The 25332-nt window shown below is 38.5% G+C and overlaps 3 pseudogenes; 1 reads left to right on the forward strand and 2 right to left on the reverse strand.

The window, feature by feature from the left end:
* Nucleotides 1-370: 370 nt before the first annotated feature.
* LOC117079551 lies at nucleotides 371-23428 on the reverse strand (annotated as a pseudogene).
* Nucleotides 9601-11316, reverse strand: LOC117079549 (annotated as a pseudogene).
* Nucleotides 20116-20464, forward strand: LOC117079550 (annotated as a pseudogene).
* Nucleotides 23429-25332: the final 1904 nt, after the last annotated feature.

Consider the following 25332-nt stretch of genomic DNA (forward strand, 5'->3'; position numbering starts at 1 on the left):
AAAAAGAAAAGGGAAAAAAGAAAAAAGATATTTACTAGTATTTACTGACCAGGTTGGTGTGAGAGAGAGGAAACTGCAAGTCATACTGGTCTGAAAAATGTCATCTATTCTCTTTCTTAAAGGCTGAATGGAATCCAGTAATGATGAAATTTTATAAGGATTTGGGAGGAACCCAAATAGTTGAATATTAACATAATTTGCCAACACAACCAAATCAGCACCAACATCTTTGAAATGTGACTATTGAAATTAGTAAAATGTCACACTGCATCAAAATATATCAGATATCTGATGAGAGTGCTTTTTGGGAACAGTTTCTTCTCTCTTACTCAGGGACTTTAAAAAAATTAAAATACGTACCTTAACTAAGTGCTTTGGAAAATATATTTATTGCAGAAATGCCCACAACAATCAACTGTATCTGGCAGTATGGTAATGTGAAATATACAAAAGATAACTACTGTTTTTACTTCAAAATTCATATCATGAAAAATACAGCAAAAGTACAGAATGGTGAGCTCATTATGTATCTACTCTATATAATAACTAGGAATCGATGACTTCAAAATATTCATTCTTATGATGTTTAATTTTGGTTGCCAACTGACAGGCATGGTGCTAGGTGTTATATGAACACTGAATAAAACAAAAAAGGTCCTCTTCAAAGAAAAAACCTTGATCTAGGAAGTACTCAATATATCCTTACAAATTTAAATATGGCTTTTGAAACCAAACAATTTTTTTTCCAAATAGGTAACTTTCTAAGCAAGTGTCTAGGCATACATGTATATAGCAAGTCAAAATTTCAGACCATTGATACTCAGAAATGCAAAATTGCTAACTATTTCAGTTGATGTTATACTTATTTCATCAATTGTACTTTTTGTGTATTTTTCCTAAAGCTCTCACATGCCATTTTTTTAAACAATGAAGTAAACATTATGTCTATTCTTGCAAACCTGGTCATAGTAAAATATGAAACAAGTTCAAAATTTTTAATCTCGACAAAGACAATTGAAACCAAGCATATCATACATCTGAAACCCATATCCATCAGTGAGTTAGCAAATCTGAGGAAAAGCAACTGTGACTGACTATGAGGCTGCTGTAATTAATCTTCATCATCTCGTTGAAAAGGTACTACCTGAATTTCTTTGGCTTTCCTTTCTGCTAATGCTGTACATTTTGCAGCAATTATTCTTCATGACATTAAATCGAATGGTCCACCTAAAACAAATCAAGTATGGTAAATAGTTATATCTGTTACAAAAATAATTTACATCAAACAAGTACAGCAATGTGCACTATGGTCAATCATGACATTTTAATACTTTCAGTTTTCTTTTAAAAATCTACTATACTGTCACATAACTACAATGTTTAAGCTTTGGCAATACATAGCTGAGTTTCTAAGTATATGTTTTTTAAAATACCATTTGTTTGGTCTTTACTGGCAAAGTTGACGGGGGAGAGAGGGAGTCTCAAGTCATGATAGTCTGAAAAAATGTCATCTATTCTCTATTTCTTTGTGTGTATGCGTGTGTGTATGCACTCTTATTACCTCTTTACTGTTTAAGAATCTATGGACAGAAAATGTGACTCCAATTAATTTTCATACCACTGTCCTTCCCATTTCCTTATTCCTTTGTTGCCTTTCTCTCAGATCACTGGTGAATCCTTTGAACCCAGGTTCACTCTTCACTTCAGAAATTTCACCATCAGCTCAAAGCAAATATTTAACTTCTCTAGTCCCAACACAGAAGGTGATGGTGGAGGACTGAAGTCCATCATCAACTATCACAGTGGTCAGCATTCAAAGAACTCTGAATACAAGCCTCAGACTCAGTGACTTTCTAGGCTTTCTCTACAGCCTTTCAGGAGTTCCTATTACTCACATTTGAAAAGGCTTAGCCATTCATCACTATCAGTCCCACATTGCCATTAGTTCTCATCCTTGCCTCTATCTCCTAATGTTTGTTTTGATTTTGCACAAAATTATATAGCCTGTTTGTCTTAAAAGCCAAGCTATCATATGTATCAAACTTTTTTTTAACCCCACATACAGAGGAAAGTCCAAGAGATGTAAAGAGAGAAATGATCCATTATCTCATAATTTTACCAGTAACATCCATAAGCACACCACCAACTTCAGTAACAATAATGGCAGCTCCTGCAATATCCCAGCAGTGAATTCCCATTTCATAAAATGCTTCTGCTCCCCACTTGCCACAATGCACATTAGTAGCTGCTGTTCCAACACTCCGGATCCTAAAAAATAGTATTCAAAAATGGCAGATTGAAAATATAACCTTTCAAATAAGGTATTCCTCCTAACTTCAGTTTGAATGTTGATTGAGATAAGTTGAACCAATCTAGAGAATAAATGTAAAAAAAGATGGTAATTAATTTTAAAATAAAAATACATAAAATCCAGTTATCGTGATGTACTATATAAATCCAAAAACGAATACTCACAAAGCAATAACTTAATAAGATAAACATGAAAACAATAATTTTGCAGAAAAAAGCCCTAAAAATAATGCTATAATTCTACTATAACAGCATGCAAATATATTCATATTCATATTTTTCTAAACCCAAGGTAACTACAGCTTATTTTACACAGATACACACACACACACACACACACATACACACACACACAATGCACAATAATCTCTAGGGAGCATAAAGTATCATGATATTGATCATTTCCTACTGGATGTGCATCATATCTAGACCTACAGGGATTGCAACCTACCTGGGTTCTGCATAAACCTAGGCCTCTCTTGAACGATTACTACAGGTTTTTCCTCTCATAGCACCTCTTCCTTGAAAATACAGCAAGGTAAGATGAATATGTAAGATATAAGTAAGAATAAGTAAGATACTACTTGATAGCAATTATAGTAATAACTTATTCAGTAAAGAATCATCAATAAATTTTAAAATTAATGGGTAAAATTTTGATATTTTCAGTATCAAAGTATCTATCCACAAGATATATAATAAGTACAGTGAGAAAAAATAGCATTTTTACAATGGTCTACCATTACCAAGTAATCAAAGTTAATATCACCCATAACAGGACAGAAAGATACCATGTGCCTCCTGATATGATGCACTGAGAAGGACAGAACATTACTTCTGTAACATTCCTGCCAAAAAAGCATAATCCAAATACAATCATAAAGAAACTAGACAAATTCAAATCAAGAGCTAGACTACAAAATAATTGGCCTATACTTTTGAAAAATGTCAAGGTCATAAAAGATAAGGACCAAGCAAGTTCTAAATTAAAGAGTTTCCTTTAATTAAACTGAGTTTCCTCAGTTTCGATGCAAAATGAGAACTAAATGCAATGTATGAGTCTGGATTGGACCTTGGGTTAAAATTTTTTTCAAAATTTGAATGAAGTCTTTATATTTGTTTATGTATCAATGTTAATTTCCTGACTTTTATAATTGTACTGTGGCTGTATGAGACAATGTTCCTTTTTATTAAAGAAATACACACTGAAATGTGTTTTCAGAAGAAAAAGGTCATTATGTCTGCAAGTTAATTGCAAATGGTTTTTAGTCAAATTCCTTTTGTGACTGTTTAAAGCTCTGGAAATAAAGCAGTGGGTTCTATTTACCAACATGTTTCCAAGTTTATTTTTTTTAAAAGTAATGATAAATTGATTACAAATATGGTATTTATTTTGTATCTATAAAAAATATTGCACCTAAGTACATCCTTCATCTCAAAGCAATTTTTTAAAAAAAGGATTAGAATGACATAATATCTTTGATTTGGAATGTTTTTCTGCCTATGTTTTTGCTGCACATCAAATTTAAGAAAGAACTAGTGGGTACAATAAATTTCCAAGATGCTTGTTTCCCAAATGAATGAAATCAAACTAGCTTTCGCGGCACTTTTTCAGTTATAAAGAAAGATGTCTTTCTCCCCTTTTCATATGAGATATGTGATAGTTGATATCTCATATTATAGAAAGCAAAGACCAAGATCTTTTATAAGTAATCCCTTAGTATTCTATTCAGAGAGAATCCTAGGTTAGCAGAACAACAGTGATAGCAACTAGTGGTGCTTCCATCACTTCTAATGAACGTCATGGGATCTCAGGCAAGGAGTCTTGTAGTCAGCTAGAGCATACTTTTTGTGAGCAAATATTACCAAAGAGATTACTTATACTACAAGGTAATTAAGGCTATGGTATAGATTCTACACTGTGCCTTCTGAATCCTATCTTAGTCTGATCCTCCTATACAGCTAACAAGGTATATCATAAAAAACACTGGGGTCACAAAGAGTTGAGTTTATTCCATCCTCAGCTGCCTAAAAATCATGCCCTAATCTGGGCCAGGCATAGTGGCTTATATTTGCAATCCCAGCACTTTGGGAGGCCAAGGAGGGTTGATCACCTGAGGTCAGGAGTTTGAGACCAGCCTGGCCAACATGGTGGAACCTTGTCTCTACTAAAAATACAAAATTAGCCCGGTGTGGTGGCACATGCCTGTAATCCCAGCTACTTGGGAGGCTGAGGCTGGAGAATTGCTTGAACCCAGGAGGTGGAGGTTGCAGTGAGCCGAGATCACGCCACTGCACTCCAGCCTGAGCAACAAGAGTGAAACTCCATCACAAAAACCAAAAAAACTAATTTGGACCAAGTTTCTTCTTTGAGTTTTAGCTTTCTTGTCATCAAATAGGGATACCAATTTACCTTAGATCACTGTTACAATAACTACAAACAATATTTGTAAAACACCAAAAGAGTGACTGGTATATAAAAGATCCATAATAAAAAGTAGCTATGTTTATGATAAAATTATTCTCAAACAATGATGCCAGAAAATATATACCAGGTACATTTCATCTAATTACATTTTGAAAAATTAAAGGAAATTGAGCCACAGTAATTGTTGTCTCAAAAATGTTTGCCCCTAGTTAGGAACCTATTAGACTGTTTCTGCTTGTTTACAGCATTCATTCAGATTATGACATCCTTTAGTTTCATTGTTTTGTATAAGTAACTCTGAAGTCACATTGCTAAACTAAAGAAGCAGCTGAATGCAAAAGATCTTAAATCAATTTCAGAACTTCTCCTTGGTAATATTTCCCTGGTTATATTTCTGAAAAAAATCTTGAAGTAAAAATTAGTTTTTACTTTATCCAACAGCAAAATTAAAGGTTAAAGTTGTAAACCTTTTGCAGCTCTTTTATGACTAACATAACCATTTTATAGCCTGTGGTTACAGTCCTTGCTTCAGGACTGCACAGTGTAGCAGCAAGTTTATTGCCCTTCTCTCAAGGGCATCATTCTGGGAGGTTCTGTAGCTATTTGACAGAAGATCTCTCTCTTTTACTTTACTCATTACTATGTAGAACAAAAATGTATAGTAACAAATTAGTTTGTACGTGGTCAAACTATATTTTTAAGGTCTCAACTCCTAAGAGAAGTCCAATATTGGAGAAAGAGAAATGATCTGGGAGCCAGGATTCTAGTCATATTTCCACTCAGCTCTTTGATCTAAGGCAACCACATCACCTCTCTGAACCTCAGTTGACTCACCTACAAAATAAGGCTGGATTATTAGATGATCTTTGATCAGGTCTAAGACTCTTATAACTCAGTGATGATATTTTCAAAAGGAAAAAAGGTAGAAACAGTAGGCAGTAAAATACGTTATTCAAAACTTACAGATTTTGTTGAATAACAACAAAATTTATGATTTTTAATGCAAACAACTATAATAAAGGCCAGCAATTATATTTAATATAGCATAACTATATTAAAGTTAAAGACCTCAAAACTTTAGCTTGTCTTGAAAATGTAAACATAAGGATAGATGTTTGCTTTTAATTTCTTCATTTATGAAAATGATTACAGAAGGACTCTGAGGTTTAGAGAGGAATAGTGGCCTGCTGATTTTGAAACTCCCCATTACCCAACTGAAAAATAAAATGAAATAAAATCAACAAGGAGGACAAATAAAACCCATAAGACCTATTCCTTCAGCATTTCTAGGAATCGGAAAATACAAATCTCAAACTACCTGTAAGCAGAAGAAAGAGCAAACAAACAAATTAATTCTAATGGAGCATTCCTAGCCTGTGGACACACAGAGTGGAGGAGAAGAGGCAGAAAAGACTTTGTGAGGGAGAGCAGGGAGGAGCTGAGGACCCACAGGGAACACAGAAAAAACCACCCTCAGAAAAGAGTATAAGTGAGACAATAAATACAAAAACACTGAGCACAGATCAGCACTTGGTAATTCACAGTCCAGCTACCTCGGGGAAACTGTGATTCTGGAGGAGAATCAGAGCAGACAGAAGAGGTGGTACCTCTTGGAGATCAAGAAGTCAAGGAAAAGTTGGAACTAAGTGAAAAATTAAGGATCCTGCAGAAATCAATGATAAGCAAGACAAGCCAACCCTGCCTACCACAACCACTCAACAGATATTATAAAGGAAACTGCACAGAAGGGCAGAACTGACAAAATACAGAGCTCTGAACCAAGGAGCCCCAATAACCAAATGAATCAAAATAGAGAAAAGTAGAACACATCCACACAAACCTACTGCAGAACATCAGACACTGCTAATAAAAATGGTTGTCTTTTTGTTCTGAAGTTTCTCAAAAAAACCAACATTGTGAACAGTGAGAACACATGGACACAGGGAGGGGAATATCACACACTGGGGCCTGTTGGGGACTGGGGAGTAAGGGGAGGGACAGCATTAGAATTATGGTACCAATCCCATTTCTATAAATAAATGCTTCATTTCTAAAGGAAAAAATATTATTTTAAGATGTTAAATGATCTAGAACTTTAGGTGGAAAATGAAAAGAGCTTACCCATGGATAGGAATGCAAAAAAGCTTTTCCATATTGGAAATAATAATTCTTACAATTTCTCGGTCACCAAGAGTGATTTGGTAATATCTAAAAAGGAAATGTTTTAAATAATCACTAGATTTTAATAATTGGAATTCTTAAAAAATGACACTTTTATTCAGAAGAAAATATAACATTTTTATCTCTCTTCCTAGTTTTATCAAGTTAATTTCTAAGCTTTTACATATTAAAACTGATAAAGTTATTATTTCCAAGTCAGCTTTTTATAAGCATCAAAAAGAATTCAGCTCCTTAGACCATTCCCCAAAAGGTACAGAATATAACCAATTTGCCTGCAGGCATGATATGTGTAGTGAGAAACGAGCAAATATCTTAAGCACAAAAAAGTAGAAGTTACTAAATTCAATAGGGAATTTATATACAGATTTGAAAGAAAACAGAAGTTGAAATTACATGGTAGCTCTTCTTCAACTTCCATTTACAAAGCTGGCAAATTATCCAAGGCTTTACATTTTCCTCTGAAACATCCTGACTAAAACTCAGGACACACTTGACACCCCACACTTCACCACCTCCCATCCAACAAGATGTATGTTCACCAGGTGTGTTTGTCCTGAGCATTTTTGTAACTGTTGTACTACATTTTAAAATTAAGTTCCAGAGTACATGTGTGGGATGTGAAGGTTTTTTACATAGGTAAACGTGTGCCGTGGTAGTTTGCTGCACCTATCAACCCATCACCTAGGTATTAAGCCCAGCATGCATTAGCTACTTTTCTTGGTGCTCTCCCACCCCCCAAGTCAGCCCCCACCCCCGGACAGGCCCCAGTGTGTATCTCCCTCCCTGTGTCCATGCATTCTCATTGTTCAGCTCCCATGTGTAAGTGAAAACATGAAATGTTTGGTTTTTTGTTCCTGCGTTAGTTTGCTGAGGATAATGGCTTCCAACTCCAACCATGTCCCTGCAAAGGGCATGATCTTATTCCTTTTTATGGTTGCACAGTATTCCATAGTGTATATGTACCACATTTTCTTTATCCAGTCTATCACTGATGGCCATTTGGGTTGATTCCATGCCTCTGCTATTGTGAATAGTGTTGCAGTGAACATACGTGTGTATGTATCTTTGTAACGCAATAATTTATATTCCTTTGTGTCTATATCCAGTAATGGGATTGCTGGGTCAATGGTATTTCTGGTTCTAGATCTTTGAGGAATTGCCACACTGTCTTCCACAATGGTTGAACTAATTTACATTCCCACAAACAATGTAAAAGTGTTCCTATTTCTCCACAACCTTGCCAGCATCTGTTAATTTGGCTTTTTAATAATTGCCATTCTGACTGGTGTAAGATGGTATCTCGTTGTGGTTTTGATTTGCATTCTTTAATGATTAGTGATGTTGAGACTGCTTTCACATGTTTTTTGGCGTCATGAATGTCTTCTTTTGAGAAGTGTCTATTCATGTCCTTTGCCCACTTTTTCACGGGGCTGTGTTTTTTCTTGTAAATTTAAGTTCCTTGCAGATGCTGAATATTAGACCTTTGTCAATGGATAGACTGCAAATGTTTCTCTCATTCTGTAGGTTGCCTGTTCTCTCTGATGATGGTTTCTTTTGCTGTGCAGCAGCTCTTTAGTTTAATTAGATTCCATTTGTCAATTTTTGCTTTTGGTGCAATTGCTTTTGGTGATTTTGTCATGAAATCTTTGCCTGTGCCTATGTCCTGAGTAGTATCGCCTAGATTTTCTTCTAGGTTTTTTATAGTTTTGGGTTTAACCCATCTGGAGTTAATTTTTGTATCAGGTGTAAGGGGTCCAGTTTCAATTTGCTGCATATGGCTAGCCAGTTCTCCCAGCACCTTTTACTAAATAGGGAATCCTTTCCCCATTGCTTGTTTTTGACAGATTTGTATGTATGAATATATATGTATTTTGTTATAATAGATAAGGTAAATCACAGGATAATTTTGGGATAATTTTGTTCTTTATTAAAATAAAAAAGCCTATATGGTTAGGAATTAGTGAAGTGGGGATGACAAATAAATGTACATTTCAGACTTTCATCACCAATGAAAAAAATAAAGTATTTTTATAGACTTAAAACCGTCATTTTAAGGAATTTTAGATTTTGCAGAAGGATTCAAAATGTAAAATATCTCTACAATAATACAATGTGAATAGAAATTAGTCATGCACTGAGTGCATTTTAGTGAGCTACCATCATTTAAATATCAGAGAAGTAGGTCCAGGCACAGTGGCTCATGCTCTCTACAATAATACAATGTGAATAGAAATTAGTCATGCACTGAGTGCATTTTAGTGAGCTACCATCATTTAAATATCAGAGAAGTAGGTCCGGGCACAGTGGCTCATGCCTGTGAACTCAACACTTTGGGAGGCCAGGGTGGGCAGATCACAAGGTCAGGAGATCGAGACCATCCTGGCTAACATAGTGAAACCCCATCTCTACTAAATATACAAAAAATTAGCCGGGCATGGTGGCACGCGCCTGTAGTCCCAGCTACTCGGGCGGCTGAGCAGGAGAATCGCTTGAACTCTGGAGGCGGAGCTTGCAGTGAGCCCAGATCATTCCACTGCACTCCAGCCTGGGCTTCAGAGCGAGACTCTGTCTCCAAAATAAATAAATAAATAAATAAATAAGAAAAGTAATTTCTTAGTTCAAATTAGTGAAACCTTTAAGAGGATGTCTTTAAAGATCATTATTTGAGAACAGTGCTTTTTCAGACATATTCTGATACTCAAATTCACTTTATAACAGAATTATAGATTCACCTTTTAATTACATCTTTGTTAAAAAGCCGTCAGAATTCCATTTCTTCAGGAGATATTTTCACCAGTGTGTTGTTTGATTCCACAGGTTAAACTTTTGCTTTCTTCATTATTATTAAGAACTTCTCACATATTAGAGAGATTGCCATTCATCGCTTTTTTTTTTTGTCTTTTTGAAGAGACACAGGCAGACTTGCTAGACTAAAGCTGACACCTTTAAAAGCATGCAACAAGAATATCTCCATGATTATCGTAAAGCCACTCAAAAGTACCAATGACATCATCAATGGGCATATCTTGCCACTCCTTAAAAACAACAGCTGAACAAGTTTAAAAACTGATGTTGTAAAGAATATGTAATATATTGGAGTCACAATGGAAGTGTTAAACATATCCAGGGCCCAATTTAGGTAATTAATCTATGTGTTCACACAGACAATGAGGCTTAGCAGCAGAATACAGGCCAGGGGATGTGGCAGCGCAGGCTTTCCAGCAAACAGCTCTCTGATAGCACTGCCTAGGCTCTAAACCTAGGAGACTGAAAATGTGCCAATTACGGAGCAGATTGTTACATACACAAGATCGTTGTCCATGGTGGGGACCCACCAGGAAGATTCTTATCATGGCCATAATGACCACAAGTGTTGCAAAGACCACAAAACCTGGATCACCTACCTTGTGAGGTATTTTATTTAGTTTCAATATCCTCTTCTTTTGGAGGATGAGTGATCATAACTGTAGATCCTCAAATACTTAGCAAACATCCAAATTTCCCATAAGGATTAAATCTTTCATTTAGAAAGAATGAAGAAAGAATGGCCTTTACTAGGAGGCTGAGAGCTCCTAGTGGAGTCACCAGCGTGGCCAGTGCAAACCCATATGCCGCAAAGTTGGCCACCTCGCCAGCTTCCGTTGACAGCAGTCTGGCCTACCACAACCATTCTTTAGGATATGCGTGGCCACCTTGACCTGCTGTCATAGAATCTTTTCTGGCAAGTCGTAGAAAGCCTTTTTTTCCCCACCCCAAATGAAACTTCCTCCAGTGAAAATGCTGGAGATCATAGCTAATCCCAGACCAATATAAAAGTCATATTTTCCACACCCTTGGCTCATTTAACAAAATGTTCCTGTGAATCACACTGATCACAGAACAGAGAAACTGCCAGTACTGGAGGCAGAACGATGCAATTTTCAAATAGTTTGAAAATAGGACATCAGTGTGAATGTCATTAAAGAAATGAGTTGCTTTGCCATCTCAGACCTGGTCTCACTCTGCTCTCACTCTGTCTAACTGAAGGACAATAACAGCTAGGAGAGTGCATAAGTTTAATTTAGTCTCTTATGAAAAAAAAAAAAAAAAGGCTGGAGGAGGTTAGATACGATTTACTCTCTTTTTCTCATAAATATTACCCTTTAGTCCCATTTCAAGTTTTAAACCCTAGCAGAGTAGCTCCAGCCTGAAAGGAAGGAGTGGCGACCTCACCCCAGTCTTCAGGCCAGCCTCCCAGCTTCCCTTCCGCGATCTGGCCCCGGGTACCATGGCTCACACCCGCACACCCGCACAGAGACCCTCCCGTCCTGCGCAGGCCATCCCAGTAGGAAGTGCGAGCATTCCTGGCAGCATCCTTATGCAGCTTCCTCCATGCAGGGATGCCAAGGAGAATCTGCCCCAGGACCTCCGGCCCCGCCTCCTTCAGTTCTAAGATGCATATTTTTTCACGTTAACATCTCAAAAACTAGATTGCCTCATCCAATCTTTGGGACCTTAGAATTCAATGAAAAGCAAATGACCTAAAAATCTGCTCTCAAATTAAGTGATTGAGGAGAAAAATTAAAGTCTAGGAAGATTCTGAACTCAAATTCCTTTGCAAGTATCTTTAAGTTCTTGCTGCACTTAAAAGAATCTCAAAGTGCAATCTGAAAATGTGCAATTTGAAAAATGTTGGATATAGTTTATGGAAGAAAGGTAACTCAAAACTTCAATCGGTTGTCAGAAAGAAGAAAAAAAACCACTTTTTATCTGTGGAATGTCAGCCCCTTTAAATTATCAGGCCCAGAGAGGCATTTAAAGTATACCAGCAGTCAGTCTCACTCCCCATTGAGCTAAATAATTGCCTCTTGAAGTCACTTGCTATGCAGGCTGTAGACTAACTGATGCCAAGTAACCATAAAATGCCATATGTGCTATAGTGCAACAATGTATAGTCAATCAGTAATTAATGTGATACCGGTAAACCAAAGAGAATTCCTGAAAAACATTAGAAATTACCTCTTCTTCTGATTCATCCTTTTTTCTTTAAAAACTTGAGCCTCTCTTTAGTTCTCCGGAGCACTCTTCAAGACAATCTGGAAGTGTATCCTGGGCTGCAGACCTCAACTTTGGCCTGAATAAACTCTCTACATTAATTTTGCCTGAGCTTTCTCCTTTTAGGTCGACAGCTGTCACAGAGGAAGAAGACTTCAAATGCCAATCATCCAGTTCATATAAAATGTATGTGTATCATTTTAAGTGATTCCAGCTTTAATTGACTTTTTTTTCCCCCAAATTACTTTCCAGTAATTTGTCACAATGGCATCAGATCAGAGGAATTCCATAAGGAATTTTAGCTACAACGGATAACACATAAACCATGAACTCAAACGAGGGTAGGAAGCCAGTCTTAATCATCTTCCTATCTCCATCACCAAACCTAGTGCTGAGCCTGAAGTGTTTCCTCAATTACATTTGCTTCCCCTATTTCCACTCCACATTCAAAACTGAAGTTGAAATAACAGAATGAAGAGAAAATAAACACAGTTTATGAAACACTTAACAACTGGGGAATTCCATAGGTAAACATTAAAAGAACAATAAAATATGAGTACACAATATCAATTGCACTAAAACTTGGAGAATAAACCTACCTTCTTGTGAAACCTGTAGTTTTTGACCATTACAAAACACACCTTTTCCTTTCCTGGTAGTGTACATCTTATCTTCCACACAACTGTACACAACTCCAAATTCTATCTGCAGAAGAAAAACAAGTTTCCTTTACCAAACCTGAGTATTTTTCACCATTAAGTCAATGAATTGTTCTAGGACAGTAACAAGAAAATATCACACACTACTAATAATAGATTGAAATGGCTATACTGTAGGATGCTTTCCAGCCTAATCAGAGAAAAAGGTAATCAGATCTGGAATCCTTCTTATTCTCATCTTATCTATGTGCAGACTTAATAGCACTCACCTTACCTTTCTCCCTCCTGCTCCAGAAGAAGACAGAGCTTTTCTATTTTCTACCCTCTCTTATATTCTCTGAAAAGCTGCTCCATTAACTGATACCTCTTCTCTTGGATTTTTCTTTTCATACCTTCTCACCAAGTTTCTCCCTCCCTTACAAAAGCTTCAAAATGTTATTCCCTCCTTTTCCCTTTACTGCCAGTGAGTAGTCTACACTTTGCATCTCCTGTGCTCCTTTTAATACGTTACAGTTTGGCTTCTGCCCTGATCACTTATTCTTCTGAAAGTCCCGCAGAGAAAATCAATGAACTTTCCTGACCAAATGTATTGTCTGAAGAATTGGAGACTGCTGGCCATCATCAACCCTTATTTAATACTTAATTCAGTACCTCCATGTTTCCAGAATTACTCTTTCAGTTCTACCTTACTCACCAATCCATCTCAGAGTCACTATTTTAGAACCTTCTTCTCTGCCTCAGCCTTAAAAGTTAGGTACCTCAGGCTTTTCTTCCTTCTTCCATTGCTTCCATTTCCCTTGTAGCTCTCTATATTCATACAGATTGGCCTTTCCAGTCCACAAATTCAACTTCTTAATAATTTTGCTCCCATCAACCCCATAATCATAGATAAAAACACATACAGCTGGGCACAGTGACTCACATCTGTAATCCCAGCACTTTGGGAGGCCGAGGCAGGTGGATCACAAGGTCAGGAGATCGAGACCATCCTGGCTAACATGGTGAAACCCCGTCTCTACTAAAAATACAAAAAATTAGCCGGGTGTGGTGGCAGCGCCTGTAGTCCCAGCTACTCGGGAGGCTGAGGCAGGAGAATGGCGTAAACCCGGGAGGTGGAGCTTGCAGTGAGCCAAAACCATGCCACTGCACTCCAGCCTGGGCGACAGCGAGACTCCGTCTCAAAATAATAATAATAATAATAATAATAATAATAAAACATACACTTTGGAACCTAGTCTTACAGAATCTCTATCAAAGAGGTCAAAATCATTCATTACCTGATCACCTCCCATTGCTTCCCCATAAATCTCCTCCTTCAAATTGAATCTTAAAAACACTTCCCAATTTTGGCATTTCCTTGGCTATTCTCACTGCCTCTACTTAGTTCAGAATCACCCACGCCCCAGTATAATCTCTACATTGCTAGAATTATCTGTCACTTTCCACTTCAAAACCTCTTCTGTTTCCCAACTACCTAGAAACAAAAAACTAAATGTGTCACATAGACTGGCCACTGTGCCTTACAGTAAGACCAAACTAACCTCTGCCTGGCCACTTCCAGTGCTTCCCTCTCCATGAACATCTCACTGTTCCCCACACACATCATGGTCTTCGACTTCTCCAAGCTGTTCTTCGTATTAAAATGCTTTCCTTTTTTCTTTTCCTTTTATCCCCCCATCTGGCAAAGCCCTAATTTTCTAAGGATCAACTCGCATGACCAACTTCTAAGACCCCTTCTGTTATAAAGATTTTCCCAACCCACTTTTGGCAGAATCGGTGACATCCTGTGTTCCTACCGTATTTTTTATCATGGTTCCACCACATATCATCTTTACCTGTTCACACATCCAGCTCTGTGCTGAGCTGTGAGTTCAGTGGCAGGGCCAGCACACAGCCCAGGGCTGATTATAGACTGAATGCTCACTCATCTCCTTTTGGACGTTCTCAAGATTAATACAACCCTAGGGCTAAGCTTCCATTTGTACTAGTTTGTGTTTTATTTTCAGAAATTTTTTTAAAGTTTTTGTGTACAGGTTGATCAAACATATCAAAAATTCCCTAATGACAGGGATGTAAGATAGTAGCAAATATATTCACTGTTTAACCAAACAAACAGCCAAACAGCAAGGAAATGCAATAGCTATGGATTTTACTCTACTGGGCTTTCGACACAAGTATTCAATAATGTGTCAATCCCACAATACACTTGCTATTTTCACACCATGCATTGGCCCTTGCTAATTCTTGGTCTTTAAAGGGCTCTTTTCACTGATACCTATTAAAGCATTCCAAGCTTAAATCCCAGTTTTTCCATGTAGCATTTTAGATCACACACAAACCCTACCCCATTTCACTCTCTCGCACATATAATGGTGGCTAAATACTGAACTTTCAGTTACTTGTGTGCATTTTCTCCTTACGACCCCTGATTCTCAGAAAACATTACATTTTCTTCAATGGAAATGTATTGTGAACATTTTAACAGTCCTGTAGCTTATACTCAAAATAATGCAGTTCTATGAATTGAAAAAGAGACATCTGAATTTATTATGAAGATACATTTACTCTTTCCCAGAAAATGAAAGCAAGGCATTTAATCAACTATACATTTAAAACAACATACCTTCTTATTTACAACAAAGCCAATCAAAACAGCCACAAAAGGAAATCTTAAAAAAAGACAAAACATAAATTTAACAAGATAAAACTTATTGTTAATATAGTTACTAAAATTAATCTTTTCGTAGTATAAGTACTCATAAATTTTTTTCTATAAACAGTCTTATCCCTCATCCCCACAATATGCAGAACGGTGTGTATTGTATACAGCTCCTTGTGTAAATAGGAGGGAAGGGGACATACATACGTACATGTATTCACACAAGATGCTCCTACAGGCATGAAACACCTCTGAAAGGATTCATAAGAAACGGATAGCAATGGTCACCTGAGAGATGGGTCCTGAGAAACTGGGGACAGAAGTGGCACGGGTACCTTCTACTGTATGCCATTTCCTATCTTTTGAATATCGAATGCCGTCATCTAATGACTATATGAAAATATCTTTTCAAAAAATAAAAGTAAATTTTAAGAAAATTAAAGTGAATTGTTAGAAAGAAAATGGTCTGTTTTCATCATTTTTCCTGCAGCCTGGAGCCTTGGTAGACACAGGTACTGCATTGTACAGAATTGCTGTTACTTGTCTCTATTCCAACACCAAACCTGTAACTTTACATCTGAAAAGTAGACTATCCACCATTATTTTTATTGTTGCATGACAGTTAAAACAAATAGTTTGAAATTTCTGACCCACGAGAGAGTCAAGATCAAGGCAAAATAGGGTCAACATAACGACTACAAATAAAACCCTCTAAATATATGAGTTTTTATTTTAACAAAAATAGGATCAAACTATACACACTGTATCATACAATCTTCTACTCTTACATTACACCATAAGCATCTTTCCACATTTAAAAGATACAACACTATCACATATACAAAGTCTATAAAATTTTATAGATTTTAACGATTCTGTACATAGTACAGACATGTACAACTACATGGCAACTTCAAAAGTAACATTGATGGGCCGGGGTGGTGCCCAAGACTATAATCCCAGCACTTTGGGAGGCCAAGGTGGGAGGATTGCTTTTGAGGCCAGGAGTTTGAGACCAGCCTGGGCAACATAGTGAGACCCCATCTCTACAAAAGTAAATAAATAAATAAATAAACAAACTAACTTGGTGTGGTGGCTTGCACCCGTAGTCCCAGCTGCTTGGGAGGCTGAGGTGGGAGCATACTTTGAGCCCAGAAGTTCGAGGCTGCAGTGAGCCATGATCTTGCCACTGCACTCCAGCCTGGGTGACAGAGTGTGACCTTGTCTTAAAAAAATAAAAAGGAAAGAAAAAAGTAACATCTATGTGGAATCCCACCATAGTTGGCTACTCATTTTAACTCAACATGCACAATGCCATCGGGCTTTCTTCTAGTGATATAATATACTTAAACTCTGTGCCAGGCATTATACTAAGTTCTAAGATAAATGTACCACTCATAGAGTCCCATCATTAAACAATTCTATTAGGTGTCATTAATATGGTCTTTTTTAAAACTGAGGCTTAAAAAGATTAACTTGCCCAAAGTCACAAAGTCAATTAAAAAACACCAGAATTCAAGCCTAAGCCTGTTGAACCTAACACCCCTCCAATTTTTAACCCTGTTTTCTCTTCTGGACTGAACTCATTCTATATTGACAGCACTCCAATAGTGACCTCATTAGTTTCTTTGTCGATCTCAAAGAAGCAAGGTTGTTTGCTTCAATTTTTATATGGCTCCAAGAGTGAGAAAAGAATGGTGACCAGGGCATGCTACTCCACATAAAAAGATCACACCATTAATATTTCTTCACCTCCACATCCGATGAGAAGTCTGCATAATACAATTTGCTCTATTCACTTTAGGTACCCTTTCTTAGAATAAAGATGCATAAACAAAGTATGCGATTCTCTAAAATGTATATGTTCCTGCACGGAGTACTCTAAAGGGCTATCCAGGTAATATACAAAGAACAATTATATTAAACTATTTAAAACATATCTATGTACAAAGTTAGTTGTTCCATCAATAGGGTCAATGATCCACGTGGGATTGTCAGTTAAAACACTTTTTCCCCGGCTGCCACAGATTCCTCACCAATGAAACTAAAAGCAAGAAAGACGCACTCCTATTAACAATGTCCAAACCATGATATTTCCTTAGCTGCACAGTCTTGTATAAAATATAAAAGTCTGCACCCTACTTTTCTATTGTTGCTTCTTTGTCCCTATAAAGACTGATAACAGTGGGGGGGGAAGCTTTATTTTATTGTACTGAGAGAAAGTCATGAGAAAAATTACAGAATTCAAAATTTTAAAATGTGGCTGGGCATGGTGGCTCACGCCTGTAATCCCAGCACTTTGGGAGGCCAAGGTGGGTGGATCGCCTGAGGTCAGGAGTTTGAGACCAGCCTGACCAATATAGTGAAACCCCTCTCTACTGAAAATACAAAAATTAGCTGGGCGTGGTAGTCCCAGCTACTCAGGAGGCTGAGTCAGGAGAATTGGTTGAATCCGTGAGGTGGAGGTTGCAGTGAGCCGAGATCACACCATTACACTCCAGCTTGGGTGACAGAGCAAGACTCTGTCCCCCCCCAAAAAAATTATAAAATGTAATACCAGAGTAAGTAATGGCACACGCATGTTCATGCGTGTGCACACACACACCAGACAAGCATTTTTTGGAGATGAGAAATCATTAAGGAAATGCCATGATTTAAAAAATGGGTCCAGATACTCTCTAATACTCCCATCAAGAGGCAGAGCCTAATACCCCTTATCCTGAGTGTCAGCTACACTTGGTAACTTGTTTCTAACTGAATCTTATGGAAATCTCATAAATGATACTAGAGTTCACTGGTTTTCTTCTTTCCTATTTTCTTTTCTGTTTATTTTCTTTCATTTAAAACTGAACTGTCTTAAACTACTATCATCATCTCCATTTATCTCTTTTCTCTTAGCTATAAATCTTTTTATTCTGAAGAAATATACTTAGCCACGGCTTTAAACATTTTTTCTTCTCAATGGCTAAAAACACCAGGAATGGCCAATGACATGACTAGGAAGAAGTCCAGAATCACAGTGCTAACAGTTTAGCATGATAATGTTTCTGTTAAATTTCTGTGCCTGTAAAAGAGCCCAAATTTCAGGATTTTCTCTCAGACTTTCTAGAGCTACTGCCACTCTACCATATAAAGAAGTTTACGATACAGAGAATGAAATTGAACTTTTAAATCATGCCAACAGCAGACGTTTGTCATGTTAGCTTCCCAGCACCCAACCATTCATTCCTTTTACTATGAAGGAATCCAAATATTCCTCTTTCCTACTCCCTGTCAGCTTGAGCATATGCAAAGCACCTAAGCTCAGAAACCGCATATCCCTGCCCAGAATTTGTAATCTTAAACTAATGAGGTAAAGATAAAAGGTTAGTTAGAAAGTATTCAAACCATCAGAGTCAGGAGTGAGGGTACCAGTGGCTGCCTCAGCCATAGCTCCTGTGTCCCCTCAGATACTCCTCCTCCCTCCCATGGTTCTGGCCCAAGGAGCCCACACCCACAACATAAATCCCTTTTCAGCTTAAGCTAACTGAAGTCAATTTCTGTGTCTAAAATCAAAATGCTTGTCTAGTATAAGTGACTCCAACTTAGATTTCATTTTGTCATTTGAAATAGAAATAAGAAATACCTGTGAGAGGGATACTCTTCCTTTATGGAAGAGATAAATATTTTTTCAACTTTTTGGTCAGTAGCAGTTACCAAATCAACTGGAGAACTTTCCAGGATAACATTCACTTCATTTTTAAGAGCATCACGAACCACCTAAAAAGGGTTTTTGGCAGGCAAAAAAAAAAAAAAAAAAAAAGCATAAGTAATTTTAAATCAAACAAAAAGATAAAACACAAAAATGGTTTAAAACATTCAATCTGACTTTAAATAACATTCCTTAAAGATAGTCTTGGCTGGGTGCAGTGGCTCACGCCTGTAATCCCAGCACTTTGGGAGGCCAAGGCAGGCAGATCACCTGAGGTCTGGAATTTAAGGCCAGCCTGACCAGCATGGAGAAACCCCATCTCTACTAAAAATACAAAATTATCCAGGCGTGGTGGCATGTGCCTGTAATCCCAGCTACTCGGGAGGCTGAGGCAGGAGAATCACTTGAACCTGGGAGACGGAGATTGCAGTGAGCCAAGGTCATGCCATTGCACTCCAGCCTGGGCAACAAGAGTGAAACTCCGTCTAAAAAAAAAACAGATATTCTTAAGAATTTCTTATAAAAATGTTTATAACATAAGGCTTCAATAATTATGACCTTTTAGGTACAGAATTATATAATCTAACATCCTATTTTAGCTGCACAACTGTCATCACAAGACGTTTAATGATATAAAATTGAAGTACTCACTGTAAAGTGTTTAGTAAAAGGAAAACAAATGCAGACTGAACAAAATACATGTTTTATTTAATAAGGCAACCACACACTTCACACCCGTCACATTATGGCTGACAAAGTTTTAATTCATACCTCTTCAGCTTGTCTTGCTGGGGTTACTGCCTAATCCATGCCTTCCTGCCAAGGATCAGCCATCTTCCGAAAATATTTAACACATGTCAGCACAAAGTAGTTAGAATTCTCTAAAAGTCTTAATTATAGAATAGTTTTTTCACACACAAAAAATCTTAATTAGCAACAGACTTTCATTTCGTATTTACCCTCTGCCCTATTCCAGAGTTCAATTTTTTTCCCCAAGATTTACTCCTAGACCAATTAAAGAAAACTTTCTACCTGGATTACTTCACTACTAATGCAGAAATATTTTTAAAAATTTCTATTAAATTGTCTCCAAATGTGTTCATACCATAACACGTTAAAAAACAAAACACAATCTCCGGTGCATTCCTCCAAGATGACAAAGAAAAGAGGGAACAATGGTTGTACCAAAAAAGGGCTCCAGCCACGTGCAGCCTATTCCCAGCACACACTGTGCCCGATGCATGCCCAAGGACAAGGCCATTAAGAAATTTATCATTCGGGACATAGTGGAGGCCGCAGCAGTCAGGGACATTTCTGAAGCGAGCGTCTTCAAAGCCTATGTGCTTCCCGAACAATATGTGAAGCTACGTTACTGTGTGAGTTGTGCAATTCACAGCAAAGTAGTCAGGAATTGATCTCGTGAAGCCCGCAAGGATCGAACACCCCCACGCTGATTTAGACCTGCGGGTGCTACCCCACAGCCCCCACCAAAGCCCATATAAGGAGCTGAGTCCTTAAAGACTGAAGACGGACTATTCTCTGGAGAAAAATCAAATAAAAATTGTACTTAATATTGCATGTTAAGTGTATCTGTGCCAGATAGGGTGGGTGTTAGACCAAGTGAGAAGTGACACACAGTATTTTCATGAGAAAGAAAGCTTATTCATGTAAATTAAACCTTAACTGTTTGTGGTCATATCCCTGGCCTCGCAATTTGCATAGCTGGGTGAAATCAAGGGAGTTTAGGCAAAAAAAAAGAAAAAAAAATCAACAAAACACTGGTTTAGGAAATAGAGAAAAAGGACACAAGAAACATTTTAATAGATAGCTAAATGTCTGGGTGAAGGATAAAGTGAAGATAAAAGAAAGAACACTGGGAATACTGAAATAAAAGAAGCTTTGAAAGGAAGGAGCAAAAGGCACATGTACTAACTAAATGCCAGCCAGGCAGGTGCTCTACATAGGAGATGTATTTTTTAATAAGATTATAAAGATCAAGAATTTAAGGCTTAGAGATGAGAACTTCTGTACCCAAGATGATAGAGAAAAATAACACAGGAAGAATTTGAACTGATTTTAAATTCCATTGTTCTTTCTATTATGACATTCTGAGGAAAGAAAATTCCGGGACCAAAAGAATAATAAAAAAGAAAAAAATGAAATGTATTTCTCTGAGATTAGAGAGGAGAAAAAACAACAACATATATTTGTGCTCTGAAGTGACCAACTTTCCACTGACTTCCGAAGACTAGAATAACTGGTCAATGGCTTGACCACGCTCTAAAGACTGTATCTAGCACAGTGAAGCTTTTTAAGCTGTCAGATTCCAAAAATGTGGCCTCAATATAAAGCAATCCTAGTTTTGTCTCCTTTGCAATTGCAAATAGCTAACACAGAGTTGCATCTTGAAGATACTCAGAAATCCCTATCTTGGGATTATTATTTATAGGAAAAGAGACAGGAGAGGAAAGGAGGGCAAAGGACCAATACAGTGAGTTTCTTCTCACTGTTGCTTTTTCTTCCTGATAAAGGAATTAAAAAAAAAAAATTTAAAAAGGAGGCCACTCTCTGAGTTATATGAGTAACTCCTTAGAGATCTTCAAGAATTGTTGGTGACAGATCGAGAATCCATCTCAAAAAAAAAAAAAAAAATTGTTACCAAACTTTTTTTCATTCTGACACCCATTCTGCTCCACTAGTCTTAACAGAACTAGACGTTTTCAAGCTGCACCCGCTTTCCTGCCAGAAATGACTCAAGCCACTCACACCTCCACCTTCTAACAGCACTAATGTCACTCCGACCAATTCTTCAGGGCCCATTTCAAAAGCTACCGTCTCTTCTAGGGATTCTCCACCCAGAAGTGACTATGTGTTTCACCCTTCAAGAGATGTTTGCTGAATACCTATTATGCGCTGTACACTGCACCATGGGGAGGAAAACCAGTTCCCATTCACACTTACTCTCTAGGAGGGGACTCAGATACTAATCAAAAATGCACAGACCACATGCAAAATCACAACTGTAATAACAAAGGCTAAGGAGGACAAGTGCAATGAGAAGCATCTAACGGGAGCTTTCACCTGGACTTAGGCATCAGATCAGGTTTCCCTGAAGACAAGATTAAACTAAGGTGAGAAGAACAAGTGAACACGCATGAACTCACTCAACTGCAGGATGCCTGGTACATGAAGACTAACTGAAGGACCTAAGTGTGACAGCTCAGAGGTCAAGAGAATCAGGAGGGATAAAGCTGGGGAGGTAGTAGGGTTCATCCCTTACAGGGCCTCAGGGATAAGAATTTGATGGGAGACACTTGAGGAATCACTTCACTGTGGCTACTGGACAGGCAGAAAGTGGGTATGGGTAGACAGTTAAACTATTTACATTCAGGATGCAGTAGTGTGGAGGATAATTGGCTGATAATTGGCTGAAACCTGGGGAGGGAAGTTTTGCTGGTGGTGAAGCTAAGGGAGTCAAGAGATACCTGTTTGGGAAGATAAAACTGGGGAGATTCAGTAACAGACTGGTTATGGAGTATGAGGGCAAGGCAGAGTACAAGGATGCCCAAATTTTCCAGTCTGGCATGTGAATGCGTAACAGTCACATCCGCTGAACAGGGAGTAACAAAAGAAGAGTCAAGTTTGGGATGTGGGAAAGAGGTTGGAAAATTAAGAGTTCAATTAGCAGAGATATGAGGCCTTCGTGAAATCAAAAGAAGATGTCAATTATGCAGCTGAAGAGACGGATCCTGAGCTCAGAAGAGAGGTTTGACCTGCAGATATAAACATGTAAGTTACTTGAGTAGACAGCAACTGAGGGCCTGAGTCTGGACTTCACTGGATAAGCATGATTGACAGATAATTGTGTAGGAATATCATCCCACAAAATCAGCATGATCTAACAGTAATAGACCGGGGAAACCCACTGAGGCCTGTCTGTTCAGATTCTTCTCGGTTCCCCTTTGCAGCATTCCTTCCTCCTGGGTATGGAGCAGGGCCCCTTCCGAAATGGGAATCTTATGACTTACAATCAGACAAGATAGGCCAGAGAATTTATTTATAGCCAGCTACAAGACAGAAAGTTAGGGGAAGATCCCTACCTTGGGGAGAAAAAGCAGCAGATGAAAGGAGGGCAGAAGAAGGTCAAAGAGAGAAATTCATTTTTCTGGGGGCTGCGGTGCCCCACATTATAACACAAGACTGTAACAAGGGCTTATGGGAGTTATGAGCCAGTAATGGTTGGTGAAAACATATATGTATATGTGTATACACATATGTAATACATTTATTCTGATATACACATATATATCACAAGTACATTTCTTGATGTAAAGGGGCCGTATTTACTCACTTTTATTTTCCCAAATCCATAAACACCTGAACTGTTTCCTGCTGTTTCTGTCCTGGTCACACCCTTCCCAGAATGGGAGCCAGGCCATCTTCCTCTCGCCACCTGTCCCCAGCAGTGCGACTGGCGCTGCCCCATCTCTTAGGGTGACTACCTGTAAGTGATCTCTCTGCCATCTGTTGGCCACCTGTCCCTAGCAGTGCGACTGGCGCTGCCAGTCATCCGGGCGCTGCCCCACCACTTACAGTGACTACCTGAGCCTGGGATGCACCAAGTTTCTCTCAACTTTTCACAGTAGGGAAAATGAAAACAGGCAATGATTCCACAGAAGCTGCCATAGGGGTTAAATGCGGTGTCTGCGAACAGCTATCCCAACGTCAGGACTGTTTCTGGTCACCCCAGGGCAGTTCCAGATAACGTGGCAGGCAGGGGTCACCCAAATGCAGCCTCGGCCCCAGGGACTGACCGCGCACCGCAGACCGCGCTCTCCCCGGCCCCTGCAGAGGGAAGCACCAGCCGAACCCGGAGAGGGTGGCGAGTGGGGCGGGGAAAACAGGGGTCTCACTTCGAGTCGAAGGGCGTCCTGCTAGCTGGGTGCCCGGTGCTATCCGGCCTCAGTGCTTTGGGAGGCAGAGGGGCTGCCCGGGACCAAAAGGTCCCGGCTTCGTAAGCCCGTCAATGAGGGGGCGTGGTTGCTTTGCTGGGCCCGGCCCCGAGCTGTGCCCTGCGAGGCTCTGCCAGGCCTGTCCCAGGTCTTCACCAGCACAGGAGACTCAGATCTGGCCTTTTGTTTCTCAGTTCTGGTTCTTCTAACTTCTTTTCTTCTGCTTGCCCTTTCTTCTCTAAATCTTTTTAAAATTCGATTCCTCTTTCTTTTTCTCTTTTCTTCTTTACTCTTCCATTCACGCACCTTTTCCCATTTCTCTTTCTTTACACTTTCTCTCATTTTTCCATAGTAATATTTTGACGAAACACAAATTGGAGATATAACTTCGGTTGAGCAGCTTTTATTTGCCAAAGCAATACCTGGTAAACTTATAGTACTTAAAAAAAAAAAAAAATCAGTAGCCAGAACTAACTGCCCTTTTCCTCAATGATGTATTTAGATACCACCTATCGAGGACTTACTATGCTTTCAGCAATTGTGTTTTTATATGCATTATTTTTGTTAAATATTGCCTGAGGTACGTATAATTACCTTCATCATACAGATGAGGAAACTGAGGCTCAGAGAAGGTAAATGATTTGTCCTCACACAGGTCACCAGTCACACAGCAAAAGCAGAGCAGTGAAACACACTGACTCCAAAGTGTTGGGGCTCAGAAAACGACACCCCAAAATGAAGCCCTCAGAAGCAGCCTCACAGAAAAAAAGTTATTTGACCCCTCTTGCCTTCCTGTGTCTGGCCCCACATTCTCCCTCAAGGCTTGCCTTAGAAACTGGAATTCTTCTTCCCCAAGGCAGGTCCTAGGAACCCAAAAATATTATTCTAATCCCCGCAACTTTTTGTGTAAAACAGACCATAAAGAAATTATCCAACCCACTTTTTCTGATTGTAGGTCTCAAGACCCCCATTCCAGAGAGGGTCTTGCCCAATGCACAGAAGGAAGGAATGCACCAGGGAGAGGCCAAATAAAATCTGAACAGACAGGCTTTGCTGGGTTTCCCCACTCAGTCTATTCGCATTATATTATATACTTTTGGTCCAATCCTGTTTCTGCGCAGCTGGGTATATTTTGCTTGAACCTAAACATAAAAATGGACTGTTCCCCTGTGTCTTGGGTCTTCATTCTGAAGGCTCCCATGTCACTTAAAACTATGATCAAATAAATTTGTATCCTTCTCTCCAATTAATCTTTCTTTTGTCAGTTGATTTTCAGCAAACATTCAGAGAACAAAGGGGAAATTTTCCCTTTGGTCCTACAAAAGTCTGCACACAGCAAATGTACGGCACAAGGAGGTTGCATTATATGAGGTACAAGGACTAGTTTATGGTCTTTAAAATGTTTCCTCTTCTTGAAG

The sequence above is a fragment of the Trachypithecus francoisi genome, unplaced genomic scaffold, assembly GCF_009764315.1.
Source record: "Trachypithecus francoisi isolate TF-2019V2 unplaced genomic scaffold, Tfra_2.0 Lachesis_group7, whole genome shotgun sequence".
Lineage (NCBI taxonomy): Eukaryota > Metazoa > Chordata > Mammalia > Primates > Cercopithecidae > Trachypithecus > Trachypithecus francoisi.